General features: G+C 43.4%; 1 long non-coding RNA gene across 2 annotated transcripts; it reads left to right on the top strand.

Annotated features, from left to right (window-relative positions):
- The first annotated feature begins 1,698 nt into the window (after positions 1–1,698).
- On the top strand, positions 1,699–7,521 carry LOC111819953 (uncharacterized). Of its 2 annotated transcripts, XR_002823528.1 has the most exons (4): positions 1,699–3,615; positions 4,551–4,701; positions 6,419–6,547; positions 7,163–7,521. It is a non-coding gene; the product is annotated as an uncharacterized LOC111819953 (long non-coding RNA). The 2 variants fall into 2 exon arrangements; XR_002823527.1 differs by having other exon boundaries at positions 4,551–6,547.
- Positions 7,522–8,901: the final 1,380 nt, after the last annotated feature.

Below are 8,901 nucleotides of genomic sequence, written 5' to 3' on the forward strand. Positions count from 1 at the left end.
TGGATCAGGTATATAGACCTGACTCCTGATCCTCAGGTCTTTTTCAGTTCCTCAAATATGCCAACCTCTTTTCTGCCTTAGGGCCTTTACACTTGCCTTCCCCTCAACGTAAGTTCTGTTTCCTTCCATTCATTCACTTCATTCTTCAGGTTTCAATTGAAACAGCACTTCCTCAGGAAGACTCCCTGACCTGGGTGCCTGAGTGACCCAGTTTGAGAGTCTTCTAAATTTCCTCAGCTTCATCTGACCTTCTGTGCCTTGTCAACTTGCTCAATGGGGAGCCTACCTACTGTCCATCACCTGGCCTCCTGACACCTCAGGCTGTCTCAGCCCTCCCCAGAGAAGTCAGGAGATGAGGAGCCTGCAGGTGGATCTCTCTCCTTTTCTTCCCCTGGATGGACTCTCCAAGACCCACTTGTTCCGGATGGCCCATCCTTCTGAGCCATTGGCTATATTTTCTTGTGAGGTGTGGCCAGCTTGGTAAAACACCACCTTGTATTTGTTTTTCCTCATTCTCTGCCTCATTTCCCCTTTTCTTTTTCTCTTGCTGCCCTGAGATTGTACCTTCCAATAAAGCCTTCACGGGTACGACTTAACCTGGGTCCCTGTTTGTTTGTTTTTTTCCCTAATACCGTATAACTTTTCTCCCAGAGCCTTTATCATAATTGGTAATCTGATATAATACATACATTTGTATGATTATCTGTTTAGTATCAATCTCTCCTCACCCACTATAAGTTCCACGAGGGCAAAGATTGTACAATGTTATTGTTCATCATTGTGTTCCTTGCATTTAGCACATGGCCAGCACATAGTAGGTCCTCAATAAATATTCATGAAATGAATGTAACTTCTGGGTTTAAATCTTTGCTCTATCTGTGTTGCCTTGGGCAAGTTATTAAAGTTCTCTAAGCTTCATTTTCCTTCTTTTTAGAAAAAATGGGGTTGGGTACTTCAGAGGTCCTGAGGCCTAAAAGTGGTGATGAACGTAGATGTTCAATAACTGATAATTATTGCTGATATTATTATACTAGGCCACAGCTGGCAATCCCTTTCTATAAAGGGTCACACAGTAAATATTCTAGGCTTTGTGGGCCAAACAATCTCTCTTGCAATGTCACTTTGAGGACTAAGGTGCACCTGACCCAAGCCATGGTATTTTCAATCACCTCATATGCATGTGAAAGCTGGGCAATGAATAAGGAAGACCGAAAAAGAATTGATGCCTTTGAATTATGATGCTGGCGAAGAGTATGGAAGATACCATGGACTGCCAGAAGAACAAACAAGTCTGTCTTGGAAGAAGTACCGGCAGAGTGCTCCTTGGAAGCGATGATGATGAGACTTCCTCTCACGTACTTTGGACATGTTATCAGGAGGGACTAGTCCCTGGAAAAAGACATCATGGTTGGTAAAGTAGAGGTCAGTGAAAAAGAGGAAGACCCTCAACAAGATGGATTCACACTGGTTGCAACAATGGGCTCAAGCATAGAAAAGATTGTGAGGGTGGCGCACGACCGGGTGTGTTTCATTCAGTTGCACATAGGGTTGCTATGAGTTGGAACCAACTCGATGGCACCTAACGACAACAGAGTGAAATGGAGTCCCTGGGTGGTGCAAATTGTTAAATGCTCAACTACTAGCCAAAAGGTTAGCAGTTCGAACTCACCCAGAGACACCTTGGAAGACAGGCCTGGCAATCTGATTCTAAAAGGTCACTGCTCTGTGGAGCAGTTCTACTCTGCACACATGGGGTTGCCATGAGTCAGAATTGACTTGACAGCAACTGACAACAAAAACAAGTGTGGAAACAGCCATGGACAACATGTAAACAAATGGACGCGGGTGCGTCCCAGTAAAGCTTAATTTACAAAAACACGTGGCGGGCCATATTTGGCTCGCGGGTTGCACCCCTTAACTAGATGATCTGAGGAGTGTGAATCCAAAGAGTTGTGCTAAACCACAGCAGCTGACTGTAAATATTCTTGAACTTTCTAGGCAAAGCTCTTGCCTTCATTTCTTTCCAGTGTTGAAGATAAGCAGTATTTTCCTGGCAGAGACAGTGTGCTTATAGGGAAATCTGTGGCCTCAGAGTTTGTGTTTGGTTATAATATTTCTCTACAAAGTATGAGTGGGGAGAGCCCTCCCACATATTTTCCCCTCTAGCTCCTGCTTCCTAGTAACTGTGCACCTTCTCTAGAGTCTGTGGGTGGTGCAAACGGTTAGTGTACTCGGCTGCTAACCAAAAGGTTGGAGGTTCGAGTCCACCCAGAGGCCTGGTGATCTACTTGCAAAAAAATCAGCCATTAAAAATCCTATGGAGTGTAGTTCTACTCTGACACACATGGGGCTGCCATGAACTGGAGTTGACTCGATGGCAACTGGTACCGGTGCAGCTTCTCTACGTAACTCTGGAACTACTTTGTGGTGAGAAAACTTGGAATTTGGGAGACTGGACTGACCCTTTGCTTATCACTCAAGTAGGACCTTTGTAATATGATATATCTATCTAGAATAAGTGGTTTCCTAGAAAAGATATTAAAGAGATAGTCTAGTTTCTTGGATTTGGTGGTGTGGTGTGTAGGGGAAGAGTGTTTCTTTTTCTTTTGATATGATGGGGTCAAAAGAACAAGACAAGTGTGCTTTGGTAGTGTAGAATGGACCTTATTTTATCTTTATTTTTGTAAGTATGAATAGAACATGATACTCCACAAATTGTAGCAAGGGTCAAGCCTGTCTGTGCTGATCACATGGTTGCTGAACTCTGATGCATGTCAGCTTTGGGTACCATCAAGGACCCACGTCCTGCACATCTCTCTGTTCTTCTATCTTTTGTGTTTCAGCAATGGCTCCCCTCATGGTTGCAATATGGCTGCCTCTGCTCCAAGCATCATGTCCTCTCAGGAGCTCATCTCAGCCAAGAGAGAAAGGGGCAGGTGGCAAAAAGGTCTCCTCCACATGTGTTTATATTTTTTGAGGGGAGGGAAATTTTCTAAGAAGGGCCCTTGCAAACTTTCTCTTACATAGCATCACCCAGAAGTGTGTCACAGGTCCAGCCCTAAACCAATCACAGTGAAAGGGAGTGGAGTTACTATGAGCGGCTTAGAAAAATCATAGCCCATCTCCTGGGGCTGGAACAAGTGAAGAGGGAGTATGGCCACTGGGTAGGCAGGGTCTGCCATATCTCCTTTCTTGTCCCTCTTTATTTTTCATGGATAGAGAACGTGTTGATTTTGTTCACCAGTTCCTAGCACAGTGCCTGTCATAAAATAGGCACTCAGTATACATTCAAAAATTTTTTTTTTAGTATTTTGTATATTTGCTGGGGACTGAGTAAAGCAATGAATGAATAAATAATGAAAAGAAGGTCTTTCTTTTTGCCTTTTCCCCGTTGACTCGTCTGCTTCTGTCATTTTTCTGGGTCTGATTTAGGTGTCAATGGAGCTATTCTTCCTGTTTGAAGATGTCTCTTCCTTGATTTGGTAACACATTAAGAAGTATGACCCACCATACTGTCCTTTTTCCAGCCTTGGGGATGGGTTGAGAGATCCCATGTGGTCCAGGATAGAACAGTGTGTGTGAGGCTGATGGAGCACTCAAGGACTGTGTGCACAGGTACGACCAGGCCCATCCCAGGCAAGACTGGAACTCAAAATAATCTTGTTCCCTTTAACCCTCTCTCTGGGCAGTTCCTTATGGTTTTTCAAGCTCCCCTATTAAGTATGTCACAAACATAACAAGGATCTGCAGAAAATATTTAACAGACATAATTTAAAATGCACCACGTGCCTTGAAAGCATCCATTATAAAGCATTTAGTGAGTTAATGATAAACTTCTCTTATTTAACTCATAGAGTTGGAGGTCTAAGTACCTTTCCTAGATATCACTTTGTTAATCTAGTCTGGGTGAAGAACTGGAAAATATATATATTTTAATATGTGATTGTTACTGGATTTTTCATGATTTCAATCGTGTTTATCCCCATTGCTAAGCCAAAGTGGAGATTTTTGTGCCCATATCTACAGTATTCCTGGGAAGGAGATAGAATGGCAAAGTGGGTGACTAATCTGGGTTGGATCTGATTTCTGTCACGTATTAGGTATGACATTTTGGGTAAATTTCTTAATTTCTCCAAGCCTCAATTTTTCGTCTGCAAAATGAGGCAATAATTGAGGGTGTCTCTAGTGCAGTGTCTGGCACTTAGAAAGGACTCAATACATTCTATCTGTAATTGCTTTTGCCAACATGTTATATTCTTCCGTTTGCAGTTGAAATGAGTACTTTTTACAGGAACAGTTGTAGTTGTCATCTTTGAAAACTAGATTTGGGAAACCCCAATATCAGCCCATCCAACAACAATCCGTCCGTAGTTGTGAAGTTCCTTCCACATTCTTGGCACCGTGCTGGGTGTGGGGGATCTATTCACAACCAGATGGGGCCTCATGTTGCTGAAAACAACTTTGCGTGATTATACTAGCCAATTAAAGGTGGTTAAAAAAACCCCAGTGGAATTGAGATTTATTTATCTATTTATTTATTTGGCTTGCAGAAAACAAAAAATCTTTTGGGTTGATTGGACTGAATATGTCACTCCAAATGGTCACTCCAGGTTGCCAGAACTGATTTTGTCCTACCATTGAGTATGAAATAAGGAGTTACATAGTGTGGCAACATGGCGTGCTTGCGGGACCAGGAGCCAGGTGAGGGCAATCTTTACCACACCTCTGCACTAACACACCGGCGCTTGGGGCAAGTCACCTTGCCATTCTGAGCTACCTAATCTCAAAGTGAGCATTCAAACATTCACACATATCGTTTAGCTTGCTATTGCAGAGTGAAAACTGAAATGATTTTGTTGTGGTAATTATTGTTATGGTTCCTCACTGTGGACTGAGAGTTCTTTCAGGAGTCAGCAGTTCTTTGGTCAAGGAGTATGAGAAAGATTGTTCTTCTCAGTTCCTTCCAACCCTCCAAATAAAATTCAAATGAAAGGTAGGAGGAGACATTTAAAAAGCTCTCTGACTTGATCACCTAGAAGTCTGAATGGACCAATGTGGAAGTTTGGGTCCTCTGAGAAGCACACACTAAGAAGGGATTAGACGTGCATGAGATTTATTGAAGGAAACACCTGTGAAGGAAAAGAGGAAGGATGTAGAGGAGGCAAGGAGAGCCTTCATGTATCAATGTAGGTCTCACACCTGTGAAAGGAGAGGAGGAAGGAAGAGTGAGGAGAAAGAGAATCAGAGGCTCAGTTCTAGGCTGGGGGTTTTGGTCAGGCCAGTGGGGAGTCCTTGAACCAAAAGTGCCCATCAGAGCAGTCGTGTGTCCTGCAGGAATGGGCCTATCCTTGTCATGCTTAGTCATGCCTGGTAGCAGCCCACAGGAAGTGTGGCTTTCATGCGAATGCAGTCCTGAATCCAGCAGCTGTAGCGTCCAGTCAACTATCTTTTTCACAGCAGGAGATCAGAGTGGCCTATTTTCATGACCACCTCACTAACTCATCAGAGATTTTCTGTTTGAAACACAGATCTTAATGACTTGAAAAACAAGCAAGAACATTTGTGATTATATAACTTTTTGCCCCTCAAATCAACTTCCATTCCCCCCTTTGACTTTCACTTCCCCCGCTTTTTCAGCTAGGCCAATCATGTTGAAAACCCCACCCAGGTTTGTAGAGTTCCTCATTTGAAAATTAAAAAAAAGAAAACAACAAAACTGCTTGTGACTAATCCAGATGAACTTCCTTTTTTGACCTTTTCAATGAGTTGTGATTTACTTCCTCGGGTTCACACATTTCCCCCTTCTTTGCTGATCATCCCTTTGGCTGGGAAAAGTCTTTGAGGTCAGTTGGCTCCTCTGTCTTCAAGTCTGATCAGAATGAACCCAGTTACTCAAAGAGTTCAGGCAAGAAGCAGAAAATCCCAAAAGGTGTATGATGGAAGGCAACAATTCTGAGGATGATAAGAGGGTATCATAGGAGGTGTCTGCATGGTTTGCTGAACATTTAACATTCTTGAAACCTGTCATCATCACGGGCGCTGCCTGGGAGTTCACAGAGGGCCTGCACTAAGTAAGACTTGGCATTCAAGAGTCACAAAAATGGCTGTTATGAAATGTTTGAACAGTGGGTGGGTTCTTTCAACAGAAAATAAGTTGTTTTCCCATTGCAAAGTAAGTTGTGCTGATGGGGAATGTGGCAGAGACTAGATAAATGCTCACCAAACTCATTTCATCTTCTTCCTAGGCGTACAACCAGAAGAAATTTCCCAGCCTCCTTTTCAGTTAGGTGTGGTCATGTGACTGAGTGGTAGCTAATAGCAAGTGGGCAGAGGCGGTGAATGCCACTTCAGGTCTGACCCTTCCCTGCCACAAGACTCTCATATTCTCTCTTATCCTTTGTCTGCCGACTGGATGCAGAGGATCCAGTGGAGAAATCCAAGGCTTAGAAGATGGTGGAGCCACTGAATGAAGAAGCCAGGGTCCCTAAATCACTGTGAAGGACAGAACACTCTGCTGACCCACACTGAGCTGCAAACTGAGTGAGAAGTAAGCACGCACTGAGTTAAGCCACTGAGTTTTTGAGTAGGTCACAGTGCTTGTCCTACCTTCACAAAACAGGGATGGGGGTGAGGGAATGCTTTGAAACAAGGGTCACAGCTGTGGGAGAGAGACTTGGGTGGACAGTCAGTGCAATTTAATTTGCTAAACGCTTCTCTCTTTTTTTTTTATCTCTTACATTTGAAAAAAATTGTTGCAACCTTTATTGGTGGCTTGTGTAAAAGGACATTCTTTTTTTGTGGTTTAAAAATTTTTTTTGATAATTTATTTTATTTTTGTTGCTGTGGTTGAGAATATGCACAGCAGAACGTACACCAATTCAACCATTTCTACACGTACATTTCAGTGACATTGATTGTGTTCTTCAAGTTGTGCAACTGTTCTCACCCACCTTTTCCGAGTTGCTCTTCCCTCATTATTGACAAACACTTCTTGAGTGACGTTTTTCATTCAAGCACTGTGCTGGGTCTTGAGAATGCAGGGAAGAGTGAGTCATGGTTGCCGCCCTCAAGGGCTTAGACCTAGTGAGAGCAGGGAGGCATAAACACACAGACTTACAATATAGCTTCACAATAGTGACAACAAAATGTACAACGTACACAGGAGGCCGAGGGATAATTAACTCCCCCTGGAGACGCGGAGAGAGAGGTACATTCAAGGGTTGCTTCTCAGAGGGGACATATGACCTGGGCTTTGAAGAATGAAGAATAACAAGGTAGGTATGAACCCAAGCAGTTGTGCTGGGAGCATTCCCGGAGATAGGGTGGAGGGGGGAGAGACAGACAGAAGAGCAAGGATGGGGCTGATACCAGTTTACTATTCCTTATCTGTAATTCTAAAATCCACAAAGCTGTGAAAACCACAATGTTGAACTAATTTGGAGCCAAATCTGACCTGACTTAAACTTATTTCACACTAAAACCTGCCCTGAACTGACATGAAGTTATCTATAAAACAAAACCAAAACCAAAGCCACGGCTGTTGAGTTGATTTTGACTCATAACAACCCAATAGGACAGAGTAGAACTGCCCCATAGGGTTTCCAAGGCTGTAAATCTTTACGGAAGCAGATCTTTCTCCGGTGGAGTGGCTGGTGGGTTCGAACCTTTCGGTTAGCAGCCGAGTGTGTAACCACTGCGCCATCCGTGCTCCTTAACTTATCTATAGTCTTTATTTATCCCACTTAGTGTGGCTATTCACTTGCTTCACAGCAGAAACAGTAATTGTTTGATTATAGGGTGTTCTTATAATCCTGCTGGGAGTTTTTCATAATTTCTATATATGCACTGTTACCTTTCAAAAATCTAAAAAAAAAAAAAGAGGAATAATGAAGCATCTGGATAGTGATTTGTGGAACTGTGCTAATCGATCATCTTTACAGGATGCTTGTAATTCAGCAAGCGCTTACGTCCATGTCAGATGGACTGCTTCTTTTGATGTGGCAAGCTGGAGTCACAGAGAGCAATTGTCTAGCTCCCTAGCTTCACCTAACACCATGCCTCCCATCTCTCCCCCTCCTCAGCCACAACGGCCTCCTTCTGTTTTGTGAATAAGTTCATTCTATTGTATGTCTCACGAGCCCTGGTGGTGCAACAGTTAAGTGCTCAACTGCTAACCAAAAGGTTGATTGTTCGAATTCACCAGCCACTCTGTGGGAGAAAAGACTGGATATCAGCTCCCATAAAGATTACAGCCTAGGAGACCCTAAGGGGCAGTTCTGCTCTGTCCTATAGGGTCTCTATGAGACGAAATTGACTCGATGGCAAACAACAACAATTACATGTCTCAGGGCCTTTGCACTAGCTCTTCCCTCTTCCGTCTTCCTGGAAATCACCCCCCACACAGCTCATCTCATTCTTACCCTTTTTCTTAGTCATCTAGTGCTGCTCTAACAATAATACCACAAGTGGATGGCTTTAACAAAGAGCAATTTATTTTCTCATAGTCTAGTAGGCTAGAAGTCCAAATTTAGGGAGTCAGCTCCAAGGGAAGGCTTTCTCTCTCTGTTGGCTCTGGAGGAAGGTCCTTCTCATCAGTCTTCCCCTGGACTAGGAGCTTCTCCATGCAGGAACCTCGGGTCCAAAGGAAGTGCTCTGCTCCCAGAACTGCTTTCTTGGTGGTATGAGATCCTCCACTCTCTGCTTGCTTCCCTTTCCTTTTATGTCTTGTAAGATAAAAGGTGGTGCAGGCCACACTCAGGGAAACTCGCTTTACATTGGATCAGGGATGTGACCTTAGTAAGGGTGTTACAATCCCACCCTAATCCTCTTTAACATAAAATTACGATCACAAAATAGAAGACAACCACACAATACTGCGAATCACGGCCCAGCCAAACTGAC

Source organism: Trichechus manatus, unplaced genomic scaffold (genome assembly GCF_000243295.1).
Source record: "Trichechus manatus latirostris isolate Lorelei unplaced genomic scaffold, TriManLat1.0 scaffold00022, whole genome shotgun sequence".
NCBI classification, from domain to species: domain Eukaryota; kingdom Metazoa; phylum Chordata; class Mammalia; order Sirenia; family Trichechidae; genus Trichechus; species Trichechus manatus.